Source organism: Protopterus annectens, chromosome 3.part0 (genome assembly GCF_019279795.1).
Source record: "Protopterus annectens isolate FY-2018-M chromosome 3.part0, PAN1.0, whole genome shotgun sequence".
Taxonomy (NCBI): domain Eukaryota; kingdom Metazoa; phylum Chordata; order Ceratodontiformes; family Protopteridae; genus Protopterus; species Protopterus annectens.
Window position 1 is genome coordinate 1618455817 of NC_056731.1, and position 22389 is coordinate 1618478205.

Sequence of the window (22389 nt, forward strand, 5' to 3'; positions counted from 1 at the left end):
AACAGCTTAGAAACTTGAGTGAGTGCCTCTGCCCTTTGATGATGTGGCAGGTTTGGCATGCCTTGTCTCATTGGTAATGTGTGGAAGTGGAATCTGTAACCCTTGTCTATTAAGTCCAGAATCCAGTTGTCCTTGGTTAAGATATGCCAGTTTTGTGAGAATAAGGATAACTTTCCGCCCAAAGGTGCTTCTCTTTGTTCCTTTGTAGGCGGTACGAAAGTCAAGTCATTGTGATTGTCCTTGTGGTGCAGCTGAACTGTCTGCGCCACTTCTTTGATTTGGAGATTGCCATTGGTGGCCCCTGTAAGATCCTCGGTATTGACCTCTACCTCGGGCACGTCTGCTTTTTCCCCTTTGAAATTTGTCAGAGCCTGGGAAGGACCAATTCTTTGAGGGCCAGTTTCTGCTGAATCTGGGTGGCTGAACCTGAAGGAAATCCTTGACTGTCTGTACTGACTTAGCTTTTTCCTCTATGGATTTCAATACATCTTGTGCATTAGCACCAAAAAGCTTCTGTTTTTCCAGAGGTGCATCCAGTAACTTTACTTTAACATGGTCTGGCAAAGACTGATCTTTTAACCAAGCATGTCTACGTATCACAGCCCGTCATAGCTGCCCTACATGAAGCTTCCAGTGCATCATAACCACACTGAAGAAAATGGTTATTAACCTGCTGAGTGTTATGTATATGATCCTGCAATGCCTTTTTATCAATAGGCTCAGGAGAAGCTAACTTTTTCTGTAAATCATCCAGTAGAAAATCTTGGTACTGAAACATGTGGAAAAAGCAGTTAAGTGACTTCATGGCTAGGGTAGTAGAGGTATAAACTTTTTTACCCCATCTCTCCAGGGACCTTGCTTCCCTGTCCGCTGGTAGTGGGTTTTTGGCAGAGGAGGTAGCCACTCCCTTGGGGCCCTGTGAAATAGTTTCTAGATCCACAGAGTGGGCCTTAAAAAGGTGCTTGTGAGTGTCAGGGACCCTATAATATCTGTCCGGCTTGACAGGAGCAGGAGGAAGAGAATCAGGGTTAGCACTGGAGTCAGAGAAAACATCATCCAATACATCCATAACTGGCGGAATAGCCAAAGGTCTGTATTGGGGAAGCTTGAGGAAGGTACGAAGCCTTTTCCTGGAATCAGAGTATTCCTGACCCTGCCATTGAAAATGTTCCCTCATGGAATGCAGGACTTCACCAAATGAGAAATCCTCTGGAGGGGAGGCAGAAGGAATTGATTCCTAGCATCAGAGTCCTCGTAGGCCTGGAAGGTTTCTTCTTGGGTATCAGAGTGCTCAGAATCCCCAGAAGCTTCATCTGAAGAGAGGTCGTCCGCCTGCTCAGTTCTGGACCTTTTCTCTGCAGGTGGCTGAGAACCCCTGTCCGGATGGGGCTGAGACCCCCTGATAAGGGAAATAAGATCTGCAGCAAGAGACATGATCTGCTTATCAGATGAAGGGGCCTGGGCAGCTGGCTTAGGATGGGCCTTGGCCTGACTGGCGGCCTTAGCACGTGCAAAGGCCTTGATGGACATGGATACAGGAGGCCTAGCAGCCCCACGTGCTGGCGTAACCTTGTCCACAGAAATGGTGACGGGTGGATCCAGAACTTCGGTATCCGGAGGAAATTCAACAACCGGCACCGGAGAGATGTCCGAGACCGAAGGTCGTGTTAACGCTGTGTCGTTGGCCTGGAGCGGTTGATTACCCACTTCCGAAGGGACCGTAGCACTAGCGGAGGGTTTAGGAGTAGCATCGGTAGTGGACGCGGGCCGAGGATGTCGGTCCCGGTCCTTTCGTCTTTTAGCAGATTGGGTAGTCGGTTGATCCGACGGCATGATATACGCAAAAGATTCACCGAAAAAGTCCTCGGCAAATTCTGCCCGGCGCCTGAGAGTGCGCTTATTAAAGCAAGCACAGGCAGCACAGGCCGATACGTCGTGGTCTGGGCCCAGGCAAGGAAGGCAGAGAGAATGGAAGTCCTTATGAGGTATTTGTTTACCACAAGACAAACAATTACTAACTTTCTCAATTTGTTCTGACATCGGCTGAGGCAAGAAAAAATGTTCCCCAACGGGGTACTTAGCTTTTAGATGACTTCGGTAATGATAACAGGAGCTGACCGACCGGCACTTGCTAACTGCTTCTGCTTCGGGCACCGCGCGGCAAGAAAGACTGAAGAAGATGGCGTCGGCCGATGCCTATATACTCCAGCCGTTGTGACGTCGGAGAGGAGGCGACACTAGCCGACGCCGGACCCAGACTTTCGAATTCGGCCGACCGAGGGCTGCCTGAGGCAGGACAACCCATATGTTATGACTGCAGTTGCATTCTTGAAGGACATCAGTGGCCCTCTGCAGTAGGCCTCCAGAGAATCAAAGCCATATTGCAAAGTATGTTTTCCAACTTGTTCAGCTGCATGCAATAAATCCTGCATTTCTTTGTTATCTGCACATTCAGAATTTACCAACATTTTCTGTTTAAGCAGTGTCATGACATATTGCTGATATTTGAGCATATGAAACTGGCAGTTTAAAGCCCTTACAGCCAAGGTAGCAGATGTGTAAATCTTTTTTCCCCATCTATCCAGTGCCCTAGAATCTCTGTCAGATGGGAGTAGGGTTTTTTGCAGTGGAAGCCTTAACCCCTTTGGGATCCTGAGAAATAGTTTCTGGGTCTGCAGCAGGGTTTTTTAAAAGGAATTTATGCGAGACAGGAACCCTGTAGTATCTGTCGGGCTTAACAGGAGCTGGAGGTAGAGAGTCAGGGGTCAGACTAGACTCTGAAAACACATCTACAATGTCTAACAGGTGGAATAGCTAAAGGCCTGTGTTGAGGTAGTAGAAGGAACTCCCTGAGCCTCTTCTTACATTCTGAAAAATCTTGGCTCTCCCAGTGGAAATGCTCCCTCATGGTATGCAAGGTTTCCCTAAAGGAATAGTCCTCAGGAGGAGAAGCTGAAGGAATAGATTCTTCAGCATCAGAATCCTCATGGGGGGAAGAAAATATTCCTGATCAGAAGAGGAATCAGAGACAATGGAAACCTGATCTGAAGATTCATAGTCTGCCTCTTGCCTAGGCCTCTTACCAGGAGGAGGATGGGAAACCCTGATCAAGGTAATTAAGTCTTTGGCCATTTTGAGCATCTGTTTTTTGGGCATGGAGGCCTGTCCATGTGGCTGGTGAACTTGTTTCTTTGCTTTTAAAGGTGCTTTAGTCTTTGCCTTTGAAGCTGAAGTCGGTTTAATGTATAATTGTTTAGATCTGAATACACCCTCAGAAACCGATGCCTGCTCAGCGGCTCTGGATCCATCTGAGGGAATAGTCTCCGAGGCTCCAATACCTTGAGTTTCCGGCGGCCTGACCAACTCCACATGGGAGACAGTAGCGGCCTGTGAATCTAAGCTAGTGGGCGTCAGTGGCTGCGAAAGCGCCTCACTGAGAACTGGCGAACTGGCGACTGGCTTAGGAGAAGCTTCGTCGTTGGCTTTGGACCTCGGTTGCCTGTCTTTTTCTTTGCGTTTTTTGTGAACTCCGGTAGTCGGATGGCTATCCGACGACATTGTATAATTAAATCTGCGCCCAAAATAGCTTAGTGCAAAATCGTACCACTGCTTAATAGTGCGTTGGCTAAATCTAGCACAAAACCGACAACTTGAAACATCGTGGTCAGGGCCTAGGCAAGGAATACAGTAAGAATGAAAGTCCTTATGAGGTATTTGCTTCCCACAAGAAATACAATTATTAACTTTTTCTGACATCGGTCTGGAACAAGAAATAAGTTTCCCCAACGGGGTACTTAGCTTTTAATGAAGACTTCGGATCTGAAACTCGAGCACAAAAATCTCAGAAGTCGGCTGACCAGCACTTACGAACTGCTTTGGGCACCGCGCGGCAAGAAAGACTGACGAAAATGACATCGGCTGCATCTTTATACCCTGACGTCAGGGAAGGTGTGACAGCAACCGACGCAGGACCCAAGACATTGGAATTCAGGCTGACTGCGGGCAATCTGCCAGCAGGATTACCCTAATGTAATGACTGCAACAGTGTAACATAAAGAACATCATGTAAATATACGCTTCATTTTATGTTCGTTTTTGACAAGAAAAATCGGGCCAGCTGTGTTAATAATCGCAGCAGCAGCTTCCCCATGGATGGGCACAACATTCAGATAACAAGCAACACTTCCTGTTCCCTCGCTCAGGACTGACAAAAGCGAATCTCCCTTGCTCACTGATGGAACTCCAACAGCTGCAGAGGACATGGTAAACTCCTAGTCCACAGTGGCTGTACGTGCAACAGCAGAGGGATCCAGAGTAAAAGATGAGAAGTCTGCGGTACAACAAATGGACAAAGCAGAGTCACCCACCCATTGCTGAGGTAAACTACTAGCCTGCTGTGTTGGCAAATGCTGTTTACTTATTTTTTTTTCTTTTTGTGGTTGGAAAAAGGACCGACCATGGTCAAGTCGGAAATGGTCCCTCTTTCCGAGGGAAGACCAGAACCAATGCAAATAAACACCATCAAGTCCACAAACGTTACTTTTTTTGACAGAGAAAGAACAATACAACATACTTTAAAAACACTATCCCAGGCCCTCAAAAGTAAAACGAACAAAATTTCACCACAGAAAAAATGTTTTCAGTTACTTTACACCACTTTTAAACTGACCGAACAGAATGAGTGCTCCATTTAAAAGTACGTTATAGTCTCAACACTGTCCATTAAAATACAACATGCCTAGATATAATATATAACTATCCTGTAGAGGAAAGTAATAAAACATTAACAAAATTCAGTAAGTACAGCTGTGTACACTTACCATAAATGTAGATGTTAGAGTGTATTCACTGTTGCAGTCATCACATTTGGGTTATCTGCTTGCCCTCAGTCGGCTGATTATCAAAGTCTTGGGTTCTGCGTCGGTTGCTGTCTCATCAGGTAGTAAGGGGTATAAAGCATGCAGCAGACGCCATTACATCAGTTTTTTTTATTGCCCCAGATGTCAGGTGCCACTCTAATGGGAAGCAATTAAATATAAATATGTAAGGTTATACCTCCAAGAAAAAGAAAATACACCAAAAAGCTTTTAGCATAGTAAAGGAGAATAGATGTATAGCCAAAAGAAGTCAGGGGGCTGGAGGGAGGGTAACCAGAATTGCAACAGTGAATACACTCAAACATCTACATTTATGGTAAGCGTACACAACTGTACTATGTTCTTCGTGTTTCACTGTTGCAGTCATCACATTTGGGTAGATTCCCAAAGCTGAGAATTGGAGGAGGAATTTAGATAGCATTAGGACCAGCTATAAGGCCCTGCAAGACTGTAGTGGCAAAACCAGCTCTGGATTTAGAGAAAATAGGCAAATGGTAATGCTTGTTGAAAGTATGTACAGAACTCCAGGTAGCAGCTTCTAGGATGTCTCTGGTAGGGAAACCACTGAGAAAGGCTGTAGAGGTAGATGCAGCCCTGGTTGAGTGTGGTGTTCTCCTCTGTGGGATAGGTTTTCCATGGTGCTTATAGCTGAAATGAATGCAATGGCCTATCCATTTAGAAATGGTTTGCTTTGAAATAGCCTTCCCCCTCTGCCCCTGCAGCAAATGCCACCAGCAGTTGTGTTCAGATTTCCTTTGAGGTTTAATCCTGTCCAAGTAAAATCTAAATTGTCTGTGCACATCTAAGGAGTGCAGTATCCGTTCCCCTTTGTTCTGTGGATTAGAAAAGAAGGTAGGCAAATGAACTGACTGATTAAGAGCCACACTGGATACTACCTTGGGCATGAAGGAGGGACTGGTCCTGAGGGACACCCTGTCCGCATGAAAGATGATGAAAGGCTCCACTGCCATAACTGCCTGTAATTCAGATACCCTTCTTGCTGAAGTGATTGCTAAAACGAAGGCTGCTTTCCAAGAAAGGAATTTTAACTCTGCACTTGCAGCTGGCTCAAAAGTAGGTATAGCGAGTTTTTCCAATACAAAGTTAAGGTCCCAGGCTGTAGTTGGGGCTCTCCTGGACGTTCTTAAGTTTTTGGCCCCTCTGCGGAACTGCTTCAGCAGAGCATGAGAGAAGAGGGGTGGTTCTGTGTTGTAGTGAGATGAAATGGCTGAGGTATGAATTGTGATGGAGGAAAAAGAAAGGCCCTTGTGAAGCATCTCAGTTAAGTATTGAAGAATTTGAGGTAAATTGGGTGCTGCTGTGCCTATCCCTTGAGTTTGTTTCCAGGAACAGAATCATTTCCATTTTTCAGTATAAGATTTTCTAATACTAGGCCTCCTTGCCTCCAAAATGACATCCAACACCTGTTTACTGAGGGATGGTAATGGAGAGGGGTCAAGCAATTAGCCAGGCTGCCAGGTTCAGGGTTTGAAGCTGAGGATGCAGAATCTGGCCCTCCTGCTGGGACAGCAGGGTAGGGGTCTGAGGCAGGTGCCAGCAGTGACACTGCGCAAGAGGGGGTACCAGCGTTGGCGTGGCCAGTTTGGTGCAATCAGTATTGTCCTTGGTTTGTCCTGTTTAATCTTTAGTAGTACTTTGGAGAGGAGAGGCAGAGGAGGAAAGGCATAAACTGATAGACTTTTCCAGTTGAAGGACAAGGCATCCACTTTCCAAGCTTGTTTGTGGGGAGTCCTTGTGCAGAATTTGTCCAACTGTTAGCTCTGGGGGGAGGCAAACAGGTCTATATCTGGGCTCCCCCATTTGTTTATCAATATGTTGAAAGTCTTTGGTTCCAGTTTCCACTTGTGTGGGTCCATGCGATTTCTGCTTAGTGGTGTTGTCCGTCCTTACCATTAATTGTCCTGGAAAAATGTGGCTCTTGAAGGCTGTCAGAGCATTCTGTACAGCTAACATTTCTTTTTGATTGATATGCAGGTGCATATCACTTGGGTTCCATTTGTCATGAATGCACTTCCCTGCCAGGTAAGTCCCCCATGCATAGTCTGATGCGTCTGTTGTTATGGTTTGGGTGGCAGGGGGTAGAGTGAACGGTAGTTCCCTTGTTTTGGTGGCAGGCCTCTGCCCACCAAAGAAACTAACTGTAGGCAAGGTATGATAGGAATCATTGATTCTAGATCCTGAGAATGTTGACACCATAAGCTTTTTAGATACCATTGTAGTTTCCTCATATGCAGTCTTGCATATGGAATAAGGAGAATGCAGGAGGCCATGAACCCCAAGGCTTGCAGTATTTGCCATGCAGATAGCAGGTTTTTGTGGCCATTAGTTTGAAGTAAGCTGTCAAATGAATTTGTTTCTCTGGCGTGAAGAAAACCATCTGGGAAGTTGTATTCAAACTTGCTCCCAGGAATATAATTTGTTGACAGGGTACAAGATGTGATTTCTTTTCGTTTATGGTGTACCCCAGACAAGTTAGCACCTTTTGTACAAATGCCAGATGATTCAAGTGCATGTCCTGGCTTTCTGCCTGAATTAGACAATCATTCAGGTATGGATATATTTGAAAATTTCTTTGCCTGCAAAATGCATTGACTGGAGCTAGGCACTTTTTGAATACCCTGGGCACAGTAGATAAGCTAAAGGGCAGTGCAGAGAACTGACAGTGCATGTAGCCTGCTTTGAAGCGTAGGTATCTTCTGCAAGATTCCCTGATTGAGATGTGCAGGTAGGCTTCCTTTAAATACAGTGTTGCCAACCAGGCATCCTTGCCTAGCATAGGAAGCAATTGGTGAAGAGTTAGCATCTTGAATTTTGGGATCACCAAAAAGGTGTTTAGGATAGAAAGGTCCAGGATAGGACGCCATGAGTTCTCTTTTCTGGGTACCAGGTAAAGTCTCGAGTAGAAACCTTGTCCTTTTTCCTTTTCTGGTACAGTTTGAATAGTCCTTATGCTTAAAAGAGAGAATACTTGCTTTTGAGGCTCTGCCCACTGATTTAGGGGTAGACCTGGCCAACCATTTTGGGGTTGGTAATGTGTGGGAGTGACATCTGTATCCTTGGGAAACAGAATTTAAAACCTATTTGAACTGGGTAATTACCATTTTTTTGTCTGCAGAGCAATCGTTCCCCCTAAAGGAGCAATCAGTTGAGAAGGGCTTGGAAGTTTTAAAGTTGTCATTGAGACAGTTTACCATAGGGGAGAGTCTTACTACTCCCTGATTTGGAAGTGAGAGCACCCCACTGCTTAGTCCTGGGCGTACCTTGGGACTGAAGCCTGGGTGTTCTGCTGGTTCTGGGTTTGGACTAAGAAAGCCTGGAAGAGGCAAGAAAGGACCAATTTATAGAGGGGAAATGCCTAGTAAATCTTGGAGGCTGTACCTGTAGGAAATCTTTAACAGTTTGCATAGATTTAGCTTCTTCCTCCATCTTTTTAAGTACTACTTCTGCTTTGTTGCCAAACAGGCAGTTCTGATTTATGGGAGCATCCAGCAATTTAGCTTTAACATGACCTGGCAAAGATTGCTCCTTAAGCCAAGCATGCCTTCTAAGTACAGACCCAGTCACAGCAGCCCTGCAAGATGCCTCTAGTGAATCAAAGCCACATTGCAAAGTATGTTTTCCAACTTGTTCAGCAGAAAGCATTAAATCCTGCAAATCCTTATTTTCAGCACAGTCAGGAATCAACATCATTTTCTGTTTAAGCAATCCAATATTATGCTGCTGATACTTTAACATATGAAACTGGCAGTTTAAGGCCCTAATGGCCAAGGTTGCATTAGTGTATACCTTCTTACCCCATCTATCCAGCGCCCTGGAATCTCTATCAGAGGGGGGTAGGATTTTTGGCAGTAGTAGCCTTAATACCCTTGGGTCCCTGTGAAATGGTTTCAGGATCTGCAGTAGGATTTTTAAAAAGGAACTTGAGAGTCAGAAACCCTGTAATATCTATCAGGTGTGCTGGCAGCAGGAGGTAGAGAGTCAGGGGCCAAGCTAGATTTCGAAAAGGCATCATCAACAACGTCCAGTACAGGGCGGATAGCTAAAGGCCTGTGTTGGGGCAGGAGTAAGAAATCCCTAAGCCTCTTTTTAGAATCAGAGTAATCCTGGCTTTCTCAGTGAAAATGCTCCTAAGAGTATGCAAGGTTTCACCAAAAGAGAAATCCTCTGGAGGGGAAGCAGAGGGAATAGAGTCCTCTGCATCAGAATCCTCACAGGTAGACAAGGGTAAATCCAGGTCATCAGAGGAAACAGAAATTTCAGAACCCTGATCAGAAGTATCATAAGCAAATTCAGTGCTAGGTCTCAGAGAGGGAAGGTTGGCTTCCCCAGATTAAAGTAATAAGGTCTTCAGCCATTCTTATCATTTGTTTTTTAGGCATAGAGGCCTGACCATGTGGTCTGGATGGCGGTTTTCTAGGCATGGTTCGAGTTTTAGGCCTTGAAGAAGAAGATGGTGTCGGTTTACTATACAAGTCAGTAGGCCTGAATACACCCTCAGAAGCTGGTGCCTGCACAGCGGCTCCGGACCCATCCACGGTAGAGACATCCGCAGGTTCCACAGTTGAAGCATCTTGCGGCATACGGACTCCGAATGGGTCTCAGTAGAGTCCTGCGAATCTGAAGTAGTGGGCATCAGGGGCTGCGAAAGCGCCTCACTGAGTACTGGCGACTAGCTTAAGAGAAGCATCGTCGGCAGCTTTGGACCTAGGTGGCCTCTCTGTCTTTATCTTTGCATTTTTTCAGAATGTCGGTAGTCAGGTGGCTTACCGAAGACATATCTGGATAATTGAAAAGAGTACCAAAATATTTAGAAGCGTAAATATACCGACGACAAATAGTTCCTTGTTTAAATAAGGCACAAAACAGACAGCGAGGTATGTCGTGGTCAGGGCCTAGGCAAGGATTACAGTACGAATGAAAATCTTTGAGGTATATGCATTCCACAAGAAATACAATTAATGACTTTTACTGACATCGGTTTAGAGCAAGAAAGTTTCCCCAATGGGGTACTTGACTTTAGTTGAAGACTTTGGTTCTGAAACTCGAAAATGAAAATTTCAGGAGTCGGCCGACCGGTACTTGCGAACTGCTTCTGCTTAGGGCACTGCACGGCAAGAAAGACTAATATAATGGCATCGGCTGCATGCTTTATACCCCTAACTACCTGACGTCATGGAAGATGAGACAGCAACTGACGCAGGACCCATGACTTTGATAATCAGACCAACTGAGGGCTACTGCAAACAGATAATCCAAATGTGATGACTGCAACAGTGAAACAGGAAAAACATCATCGAAGTTTTTTCCCCCCCAAAGAGAACTTATTTGCACAACCAAGGAATGCCTAAGCTGGCCGTCAATCCTTGAACATCTCAGAGGATCGGGGAGCATATTCTTCTCTTGTAGTAAAGCTTTGAAGGACTTCACACCCAAACCTGTCTTTTAGTCAGCTCAACACAAGCTGGTCTGACAGCTTCAGGGAACCGTCCATACACACTAGCTTTGGAAGCTGGCCAGTTGTTAGATCTTCGGCAGGATATAACCCATGTAGCTAAAGCTACTGCAGTGATTAATATGATGAACATTTGTCATGTATTATACATGGAGTAATAACTTTCTATCATGACTACTCTGTCCACCATCATGTAATGTAAGTGGCCTTACAAGTATAGGCAAAAAACAGAATACTGAATTATATTAAGAAATGCGGGGTGGAAAAAGCAGTGCTGCGTGAGAAACATTTGGATAAAAATGACCATGTGAATTTGACAAAAAGGATTTCCGGATGGGCATTTGGCAGAATATTGGATGAAAGGAAAACGGGAGTAATAATAATGATTGCTAGAGGGGCTCCAATAGTAAAAGACTGTGACTATTAGTAAGGGTGGACGATTACAATAACTTGTATTTGTGTTCCACCAAAACCTTATATTATTCATCTTAAGAAATTTTTTGAGAAATAATCTACTTTCAGCAGGGATTATTATTTTTGGTTAGGGATTGGAACTTGATTTGGAATAGTGAGTACGCACTGTGTGACCTACAAGAGGAATCTATACAAACGAGGGTATATTTCTGAAAAAATATACAAGAAAAATAAGTTATGTCTTACAATAACTTTCCATCTGTATTGTTGATCCTCGTTCAGTCATTACATGTTTGTATCGGTTCCGACCTCAGAAATGAACCGTCCATCTTCCAAGCTCGCGTCAGCTACAAACTCTCGAGCTAAAAACTCTTACCCAGAATTCCCCTCTCCCTGTTACCTCAGATTGAGTTTGCAAGTCAAAAGAAGGTAGAGGCTACCTCTGGTCAAATGACCTAACAGAACCGGGTGGTGAGATCCACTAAAAGCCACAAGAGGGGGAAGGAGGGAGGGTCGTAATGGCTGAACGAGGATCAACAATACAGATGAAACATTATGGTAAGACAAGTTCTTTATCTGATATTGTTAATCCTCGTTCATTCCTTACGTGTGAGACAGAGTCTCCAGCTACCTTTATTCCTGGGAGGCTCTCATGGAAGGACATTCCTGAGCACCAAAGAACCAAAAGATGCTCTTCCCCTGGAGGCCAAATCCAATTTGTAATGATTGATGAAGGTATGAGGATTAGCCCAAGATGCAGCTGCACAAATGTCATGTAAAGAAGCTCTGGCATTGAAGGCAGCAGAAGTTGCCACCTACCTTGTAGAATGAGCCTTTATGGTAGTAGGTAATGGAATATTACGTTGTCTATAAATGAGGGTCACGCAGTCTTTCAACCATTTAGCCAATGTGACCATATCAACAGCACATCATAATCTAGGTCCAGAATAGGCCAAAAATAACTGGTCTGATTTACGAGAGGCCTTAATCCTGTTCAAGTAGAAGCGAATTTGCCTGTGAAAATCTAGGGTATGTAGGCAATACTCTCCTTTGTTTGAATGATCGGGGAAGAAAACTGGCAATTCAATGATTTGATTAACGGACATTTCAGAGATCACTTTTGGCAGAAAGGAAAAATTAGTTCTCAATGACACTATCTCTATGAAAAATCAAATAAGGACTCTATGCATAAGGCTTGAAGCTCAGAGATACATCTGGTAGAAGTAATGGTGACCAAAAACAAGGTTTTTCCATGACAAATATTTGAGGTCGCAAGAAGAAGCTGGTTCAAAAGGTGGCACTGTCAAAGCTTGTAAGACTAATGACAGGTCCGATGGTTGAGTAGGTTCTCTAAAAGGGAGTTTTAGATGATTCACGCCTTTTATGAAAATCTTGCATCATGTGTGTGACATGAGAGGAGTCTTGGACACCATAATGGAAATTAGATTTTGCAGCCAAATGAACTCTAATGGTAGAGGCAGATAGACCAGATTGAAATAGGGTAGCTGGATACTCAAGTAATATCGACAATGGTGCTGAGAAAGGCTCTACCCGTTTTTCTTTCAGTCAAAAGGTAAATCTTTTCCACTTGCTGAGATATGTAATTCTGGTGGAAGACTTATGAGATGCGATAAGAATGTCACGTAGTAGCAAAGAAAGATCATTCTGCCTGACAAACAAGGGAATTGGAGGAGCCAAGCTGTGAGCTTCAGGCTGTTCAAGTTGGGGTGAATCAGACTCTGCGGATGGGAGATCAACCCTGGGGTTGGAAGGAGAATCCACGGTTGATCTAGCAGGTGAGGCCAAAGGAAGGGGAACCAAATCTGACGAGGCCAATATGGTGCCAAGAGGATTACTTTGCTCTTCAACCGGAGGGCTTTCTTCAGAAACTGGGGAATGAGGGGGAGAGGTGGAAATTCATAAAGTAGACCCAAGGGCCAATCGTGGACTAGAGCGTCCCTGGGTGACTGTCCTGGAGGGGGGATCAGGGCGAAATAGTTGCTGCATTTGTAGTTGGTTGGGGACGCAAAGAGGTCGCAGCAAGGAGGACCCCAGCAGTTGAAAATCTCAGCCGCTATCAAGGGATTCAGGGACCACTCGTGAGGTTGTAGTATACACCTGCTGAGTCTGTCTGCTATCAAGTCGGAACTCCCAGGAATGTGCATTGCTAGAAGAAAATGGTTGGTAGCTATCTTCCAATGCCATATCCTCATGGCCTCTCAACAGAGTGGGTAAGATTTGGTTCCGCCCCGTTTGTTGATGTACCAGACCACTGCCATGTTGTCTGATTGTATTGCAACAGTCCCAGACGGAAGCAGGGGATGGAATGCTTGCAATGCAAGAAGCACCACCCTCAGCTCTAGAACATTTATATGCAGACGGGCCTCCATTTCGGACCAAGTACCTTGGACTGTCTTGTCCCTGACATAACCCCCCCACCCCATCAGAGAGGTGTCCGTGGTCACTGTAGCCTTGAGCTGCTGGGGGGAGAAGGGACAAGACCATTGTGACGGTTGTGGGCCATCCACCAATTTAAATCCTGTTTGCACCTGTGAGTTACCCGAATCTCGGCTGAAAGAGGGTACTGAAAGGGATACCATTGGGAGAGCAGTAGCCATTGTAGAAGTCTCATGTGAAACCTGGCCAGGGGAGCAATGGTGATGGAGGCTGCCATGGAACCTAACAACTGTAGAACAGAGTGAACTGTGGATTTCTCCCTTGAAAGGATTGGGATCAGTTGTTGCTTTATCCTTAGAATTCCGTGCTCTGGAATGGATGCTCTGCAATTCTTTGTATTCAAGATGACCCTACGAATTCTGTGGACTGAGATGGGGTGATATTGGATTTTTGCCAGTTTATGGTTATGCCTAGCCTTTCTGCAGAGAGGAGAGAGTATACCAGGGCTTCTTCCAAAAGATGTCTGGTGGGGGCGGAGATGAGCCAGTCGTCTAGGTATGGAAACACCTGGAATCCTTGTAGTCGCAAGTGAGCTGTGATGTCATGCACTTTGTGAACACTCTGGGGGCTGCAGATAGTCCAAAGAGCAGTACTCTGAACTGGTAGTGAATGGCTCCTGCACAGAAGCGAAGGAATCTTCTTGATGGTCTGTCTACTTTTATGTGGTAGTATGCATCTTGAAGATCTATCGAGCACATCCAATCGTCTTTTTCCAAAAGCGGAAGAATAGAATGTATTGTGACCATCCAAAATTTTTGTACTTTTACAAACTTGTTCAACACACTGAGATCCAAGATTGGTTTCCAGTCCCCGGTCTTCTTTGGCACCAAAAATAGTCTTAAGTAGAATCCAGATCCTATCTGTTCTAGAGGGACTACTTGGATAACTCTTTCTTAGCAGTTTTCAAATCTCTAACGCTGCTTCTTCCCTTTGACTGGGTGGAACGTCGGGTAAGTTTGATAGGGGAGTGGGACAAAGGTTGAAGGGAATATGACAACCTCTGGTTATTATCCTTTGTACCCAAGAATCGGTGGTGATGGTTAGCCAGGCAGAAGGGTACAAAGAGAAATGACCCCCAACCACTTCCAGAAGAAAGCAGTTGGGCCGCTCTTCAGGAGCGCTGGTAGGATTGGCCAGGGAAAGAGTCCCTGGAACACTGGCTATGCAGACTCCCCCCCCCCTGCCCCGAAAAGGGCGTCTTCCCTGTGAGTTTCCCCCTCTACCTCTGCAGGAGAACTCGGCCTGTGTGTCACGGAAAGGACCTCGAGACTTTTTGTACCATATCTTTCCACTCTTCTGGTTTCTGGAGAAAGCCTGTTGAGGGGAAGAATAACAGACACCCATGGCAGAAAGGGTCTTACCATCCTGTTCACATCTGGCCAGTGTGCTTTTAACCTTGGGTCCAAACAATGAAGCGGCTTTGATGGGAGCATTGAGAAAGGAAGCCTTGAAGGGTTCCGCGAAATTAAACAAGCGCACCCAGGCGTGTCGTTTCAGAACAATGCCTGAACTCGCCACTTTAGTTGCTCCTTCTGATGCGCGAGATATCAGGCGCATGGAGGAGTTAGATATCGATTCAATGGTGGCTAGCTGAGAGGCCACTTTTACACAGTCCTCATGAGACACAGCTCCAGCCAAAGTTTCAGAGAGCTCAGAAATTAAATCTCTTTGAAGCCTGGTAAAGTGTGCCATATAGTTCAGGGACCTGATTGCAAAGGTCGCTGATGCAAAAGAACACTTCCCTATTCTGTCCAGAGCCCGGAACTCTTTGTTGGGTGGATGGACAGTCTGGCATTCTTCTTCCGCCAGGTCCTTTTTAGTTGTGGCTGCCACCACCAAGGCATCTAAAGGAAGACATTTGGACCAATGGGGCTCAGTAGCAGGAGGGGACAAAATTTTATCTGGTCTCCAGGGAATGGCCTCAACGGTGTCAGGAGCCTTCCACGCATGCTGCACGATGAGCCGGACCAGATCATCGACAGGTGGAGTAACCCAGGAGGTAGGGGGCCAGGCGCAAAAGGCCTGCAGGAAGACAGACTCTTCAGAGGTCAGGTTCGAGGGCTGCCAATCACCTCTCTGCTTAAGCATTTCAAAAATATCACCAAAGGATACCTCAGAGGGTGAGCGAGAGGACCCATCCCCATCATCAAAGTCTGTGTCTTTCAGAAAGGGACTCCTCTGTGGAGTCCATGTGCTTTCTCTTGCACAAGCTCTTTTGATGAACTTCCTCAGAGGGAGAAGCTGGGGAAGACAGAGCAAAAGGGGTCTCCTGTGGGAGTATATCCTTTAGCCCTTGCGCTCGGTGTCCGCTAGGAGCGACTTGTGTACATTGCGGTCCAGAGGAGGGCTGGGAGAGTGACAACACAGGATTGCCAACCGACGCTAGAGCCTTCTCCATTAGCTGGAAGGCCGGTCCACCTGAAGAGGAGTGAGTGCCCAGGGCAGGGGTCACCCCTCTCCTAAGTGGCTCAGCCTGCCGACTCGGAGTCCCTGGATGGCTGTGAAACACCAAATTACGTACGCCACAGCTGACATCCTGGGTTGTAGCAAAACTCTCCTGCCACAAAGGCAACTGCGGCTCCTTAGTGAGGTCCATAAAGGGAACCATAGAGGGGGAAGACTGTGCTATATCAAGGGGCTTCAAAGGCAATGAAGGAGAATAAGTAGGGGTCTTCAGTAAAGGGTGATCACGTCCCGAGGAAGGATAGGTCCTGGGGGGTAGGATGCCTCTGGCCAAAAGCACTTGATCCACAACACGCAACATGTTGTGTTCAGAGAGGCTTCTAGTGGATTTCCTGGACACGGCTGAGGGGGGAGTCAGGTCTATCCAAAGACAGAGCAAGCTCGGTGCCCACTTCGGAGGTCTGCACTGAAAACAATGGGTCTGTAAAGGACTGAACTACAGGAGAGGAAAGGAATTGAAAAGATTCAAGAAAGGATAGTCACTAAATGCGATAAGGTAAGAGAAAACTATCTGATAACTTTTCTGAGAGAAAAGGCTGTTGTAGAATTTAGTATGAAGAAATATATTGTACTTAGCTCAACAGAAGTAGCTTGACATGACCGAACGGCAACGCGGCAAATGAAATCTGAGGTAACAGGGAGAGGGGAATTCTAGGTAAGAGTTTTTAGCTTGAGAGTTTGTAGCTCACTCGAGCTTGTAAGATGGCCGGCTCGGTTCCGAGGTCGGAACCGATACCCACATGTAAGGAATGAAGGAGGATTAACAATATCGGATTATTTATTATGGATGATGTGAATTTGGTAGTAAGAACTTGGACCAAATTTGCCTATTTTTCTGCAAGGTACAATAACTGGGCTACACCACAGAGAAATTATCTTTCACACAGGAGCATGTGTATTTAATTGAAAGCTTTGACAACACATCTAATACCTATTTTGGATTACGCACTAATAAAAACCAAGAAAACCATGCAGCGTAACAAAGTCAAACTGAGACACGAGCACTTCTTTATACGGCTGTTAAAAAGAGAATTTAAGGCATGGTTAGTGAAAATTCTTTTACAGAGCAAATAAAACTATTGCATGACAACTATAAGAATCAACAGGATTAGGTTTAAAAGTAAATATGAGGCAAAGTCTGCAGACTATTAGCAACCAAAGGTGACAATCGAGCTATATACCTTGTGCCTGTGAAGTAAACATCTTAACCATTATGCCAACTCACCTTAATATTTGTTAATTGAAAGGGCACAGCACGAATATGCTCAAAATCTAGCTATCACAAAGCAACCTAGACCTATATTAGTAAAGATGGAATCATCCTAGAAGAGCTGCTCCTGACAAAACTATAGTAGACGAGAAACATATTAAAAACTTGAGACACCAGAGTATTTGTGGAAAATGATTACTCACTGTAAAACACTCACTGCACAGCACGCAGAAGGGAATCAAGTTTATCCCTGCAATCATGGGATACTCAGAGGCAGATGTGAGTGTCAAGCTGCTACATCAAGATGGTTCCAGACTTTTTTTCCTCTGGAGGGATCAAAGATGTTTTTGCCTGCAGAACAGGCTATGGAGGACAAAGTTTAATCCACAAAATGTGAGCCAGCAAGATAAAGAGGACTTTGCTTCTCACTCTTCTAACAATAAAAAAAGTCATAGAAAAACTTTGTAAGTGAAATCTTTTTCAATGTTCTAAAGGAAAACGCATTAGCAACAGAAAAAAAAAACCCAGGAGATGACTTGAAGAATAAGGAGTTCCATGGACTCAGAGAAAACACAGATGTTGGGCGACCCAACATATGGAAGAAAAACAAGCAATAAGAGAATTAATAAATTTGTGGGAGAATCATAAATCATCAATCAAATCAGATATAATTTAAACATGCGAAATGTGGTTCTTCAAGAAAAAGTAGACAAAATTGTTTTAAAATGGTAGTACAACTGTACTTCATGCTAATAAAGTTTTAAGGACACAAAGAAATGAAGAGGAACCTTACGAAAAGCAACAAAGTAGTTCTGCACAGTATGCAGTCAGAGTTGTTTTATATCTGATAAGGGACTTTTGTAAATGAATGCTCTATATGCTGGTCATATTACAATACATAAACATCCTTCCAGTGTAAAAAGATAAAGGCTGGAAAAAAAGAAAGTTAAAGTTAATATAACTCTGCAATACTTGTATGCTGGGGAAATATAAATGTGAACATTATAAAAACCATTAAAAGATAATTGCTCCTCCTTTTACAGTGGTATCACTAGATTAATGTCAGCTGTTTAAAGTTGACTTAGAAAGCAAGGGAAAATTATGAAAATAATGAAAATGGTCATTCTTTCAAATGTGTACAAAGAAACTTAAATGGGGCTTTTCCATAAGCACCCACTTTTGTCTGAAAACAAGTAGCCTGCGAGTGCAGGTAAATCATAATGAGCATTCCAAACTGTGTTTTCTGAGTGAAATACATCAGATACAGTTAACTTTTAAATGGATAGTGGCAAGCAGTTCTGTGACAGTGTGTTCTGAGTAAAATCTATGACAAACAAGGTAATTAACCTTCATAAAGATACTACTAAACAAGATAAGTTTGAAATTCTTGTGAAGTAAACAGTTATAAAAATATCTGCCTCTCCAACAGCCTATTTTAATGTGTTAAGTTAAAGCACTGTTAGTTTAAGATAAACAGTATACTTTTTTCTTAAGCCTAAAAGTTAATTTTACTGAAAGCATAAAACTAGTTTTTCATATATGAAAAAGATATTAGAACAGATAGCAATCTGTGCAAGTAGAAACAAATACCAACGACCATGAGCAGAATTAACATTTAATTTTAGAATATGTAATACCTATGGCTGTAGCGTCAATTTGTGGTAACTGTTCTTATTTGGAAGGTAGTCTTCCTTTTGGAAACTGTACATAGCTTTGCATTTACTGTGACTTTAATGGTTTTCTTTCATATATTTTTTTTTAATTTTGAAAATATATCTAGTTCTTGTTTTATCGAAGTATAAAATCCAGAAAAGTAACACAGGTTCTAAAAGACAGAAGAAACTAAATAAGCAATCATTCTATCATTAGTGTGTGCATGAAAGCTGCAAGACGGAAGCACATTCAAAATAACTGTCATGTTATAACATGTGGGTTAAATGTTTTTTATCAGAATAGCTGCTTTGTCAACATTTACATAGAATACAAATAGCCTTACCGGTACAGACAAAAAAAAGAGAGCACCAAATTACATTAAAAAGTGTAGGATACAAACAAGTTTACAGAAGACACATTTAGATAAAAATAAGCATGCAAATTTGAGAAAAATGATTTCTGAGTGGGCATTCAGAAGAGTATCATTTTGCGGTGGTGCAGCGGTAACGTTGTTACCTCACAGCAAGAGGTTCTTCTGTTCGATTCCCAGCTGTAGCGCAGGGAGTGCCTTGTGTGTCGAGTCTGCATGTCCTCCCTGTGGTTGGGTGGGTGTTCGAAAGACATGCTTAAATAGGTGTGCCTTCATTGAAGGTTGAACGTCGAGCTGGCACCTTGGCTTTCGTGAAAATCTATTGCCAATCATCAGCGGACCTGAGTTCCGCTGTGGCGACCCCTAACCGGGAAAAGCCGAAAGACAACACCACATTCAGAAGAGTATCACGGGCAAAGGAAAATGGGAGTAACTATACTGATTGCCAGTAGAGCCCCAACTGTGACAGAAAAATAGAAATAGAGGACAGCAATTACAGATTTTTATAGGAAGGGGTTATTGGCAGGGAGAAGAATTACACTGGTGCACATTTATATGCTAACTAAAACTACTGTTATGGAGTTTAGGAAATTTTTGAAAGAAATAATTTTCAGCAGACATTATTTATCAGTGAGGACTGGAACCCAATTTGCAATAATATATGCCATGGGACTTTAGAATGGAAAAAAGAACAAAACAGGGTAGGCTTCTGAGGATATTTATGACAATATTTACTACAGAATATGCAAATTCAGTAGTAGGAATTCAAACAGAAATTACATCACATTCCTCAAAATAGAGTGAAAGGGCTACAGTGGACAGGAAATACAACTGTGTAGTTAGTTTACACTAACTGTAGGTGCTAAAGTAGATAAATACTGCATTAACAACTTCTGCCAAGCTGAAACCTAACAAGTGGCCTGAATATCAGAGCTTTAGTACTGTAACACTGACTATGATGAACATATTAAGAAATTACAGTCGTGTACACTTACCATAAATGTAGATGTCCGAGTGTATTCACTGTTGCAGTCATCACATTTGGGTTATCCCTGCCAGGGTAGCCCTCGGCTGGCCCAAATACCAGAGGCTTAGTACTTATGCGTCAGTTGCTGTCGCTTCAGGACTGACGTCAGGTCGTCAGTAGTATAACGTAATTCAGCCGATGCCATTACATCAGTTTTTCTTGCCCTAACCTGTCAGAAGCCCTCAAGTGGGAGCCAGTTCTGGTGGAAGAGGCCCACCAGTAGAAAGTAAATACCAATTATGTCCCATGTAAGGAAAGAGAAGAAAGAAGAGTGGGATGGAGGGAGGGAAACCAGGACAGCAACAGTGAATACACTCAAACATCTATATTTATGGTAAGTGTACACAATTGTGCTATGTTCTTCGTGTTTCACTGTTGCAGTCATCACATTTGGGTTGATTCCCAAAGCTGAGAAAATGAGTGGAGACGGTCAAGGAAACTAGGGGCTGGCTAGGATGCCCTTCAGAGGGAAACCCTGCCCTGGATTTAGAGAAGATAGGCAGGTGGTACTGTTTGGTAAAGGTGTGAACAAATGCCCAGGTGGCAGCCTCCAGGATGTCCCTGGTGCGGACACCTCTGGGGAAAGCTGCAAAGGTGGAGGCTGATCTGGTGGAGTGAGTCCTGACCCCTTGAGTAGAGGCTTATCGTGTTGTTTGTAGCAGAAATGGATGCAGTGTGCTATTTGGAAATGTTTTGCATAGAAATGGCCTTGCCCTCTGCCCCTGCAGCAAAGCTAGCCAGCAATTGATCAAACTTTCTGAAGGATTTAGCCCTGTCTAGATAGAATCTGAGTTGTCTGTGCACATCTAGAGAGTGCAGGATCCTCTCTCCCACATTGTTCTGTGGATTAAGAAAAAAGGTTGGCAAATGAATGGATTGGTTGAGAGCCACACTGGACACCACCTTGGGCAGGAAAGATGGGTTAAGTCCTGAGGGATACCCTTATCAGCATGGAAGATGATAAAGGGTTCCACAGCCATGAGTGCTTGCAGCTCAAAGGCCCTTCTGGCTGAAGTGATGGCAGGAAGGAAAGCGGTCTTCCAGGAGAGAAATTTGAGCTCTATCGAAGAGGCTGGTTCTAAGGGGGGCAGGGTGAGCTTTTCCAACACAAAGTTAAGGTCCCAAGCTGGGGTTGGTGCTCTTCCGGGTGGCCTCAAGTTGCTAGCCCCTCTTAGGAACTGTTTGACCAAAGGGTGTGAGAAAAGGGGCTGCTCAGTGGGAAAATGAGCAGAGACATGAATTTTAATAGATGAAAAAGAGAGGCTACTGTGTAGCAGGTCAACTAAGTAATTCAGGATGAGATGGAGGGAGGGCTGTGCCATATTGGCTTCCTTAGCCTGAATCCAGGTACAGAACATTTTCCATTTGTCATAATAAGACTTTCTAGTGCTAGGGCATCTGGGCTCACGTATAACATCTAGAACCTTCTTACTGATGTTGGCAAATTGATTGGGGATTAGGGAATAAACCAAGCTGCCAAACTGAGTGTCTGCAATTGGGGATGCATGAATTCCCCTTCACTCTGTGTCGGGAGGTATGGAATCTGAGGAAGATGCCATGGTGGCAGTGGGGACAGGCTGTGCAGCAAGGGGTACCAGTGCTGGCGAGGCTAGTCTGGAGATATAATAATTGTCCTTGGTTTTTCCTCCTTTATTTTGAGCAGTGCCCTGGGGATGAGAGGTAGTGGAGGAATGGCATAGACCGACAGAATGACCCAGGGTAAGGACAGAGCATCCACTTTCCAAGACATGCAGTGATGCTCCCTGGTGCAGACTTTGCTGAATTGATGGTTGCTGTGGGAGGCAAGAGGTCAACCTTCAGGGTGCCCCATTTCTGACTTATTAGGGTGAAGGTTCTTCTGTTGAGGTGTCACTCGTGTGGGTCCAGAAAACTTCTGCTTAAGTGGTATGCCAGAGAGTTGAGAGAACCTGGTAAGAATTTTGCTCACAAGTGGAACTGCATGGCAGAGGCTGTGTACCAAAGGGTCATGGCCAGCCTGCATAGAAGGTAGGAGTGAGTCCCTCCCTGCTTGTTGATACACCACATCGCAGTGGTGTTGTCTGTTTTGATCAGGAGAGCCCCTGGGGAGAGAAGAGGCTTGAAAGCTATCAAGGCATGCTGAACAGCCATCATCTCTTTTTGGCTGAAGTGCAGATGGATTTGCTGTGGGCTCCATTGGCCCTGTATGCACCTGCCGTCCAGGTGTGCACCCCAGGCATAATCTGTGGTGAGGGTCTGGGTGGCAGTGGGTGGTGAGAAAGGTAGTCTATTGTTGTGGGAGCATGCTGTTCCCCACCAAAGAAAATCTTTTCTGAGGCAAGGCATCATAGGTATAAGAATCTCCAGGTCTTGACACAGTGTTGACACCGAAGCCTTTTTAGGTACCACTGAAGTTTCCTCATATGCAGTCTGGCATACAGAATAAATAGAATGCAAGTTGCCATG

At 44.4% G+C, this 22389-nt stretch overlaps 1 protein-coding gene across 1 annotated transcript in view; it reads right to left on the reverse strand.

The window, feature by feature from the left end:
* Positions 1–22389, reverse strand: part of UBR5 (ubiquitin protein ligase E3 component n-recognin 5) — a 3965620-nt gene that overhangs the window by 2144271 nt on the left and 1798960 nt on the right. The window lies entirely within an intron of this gene.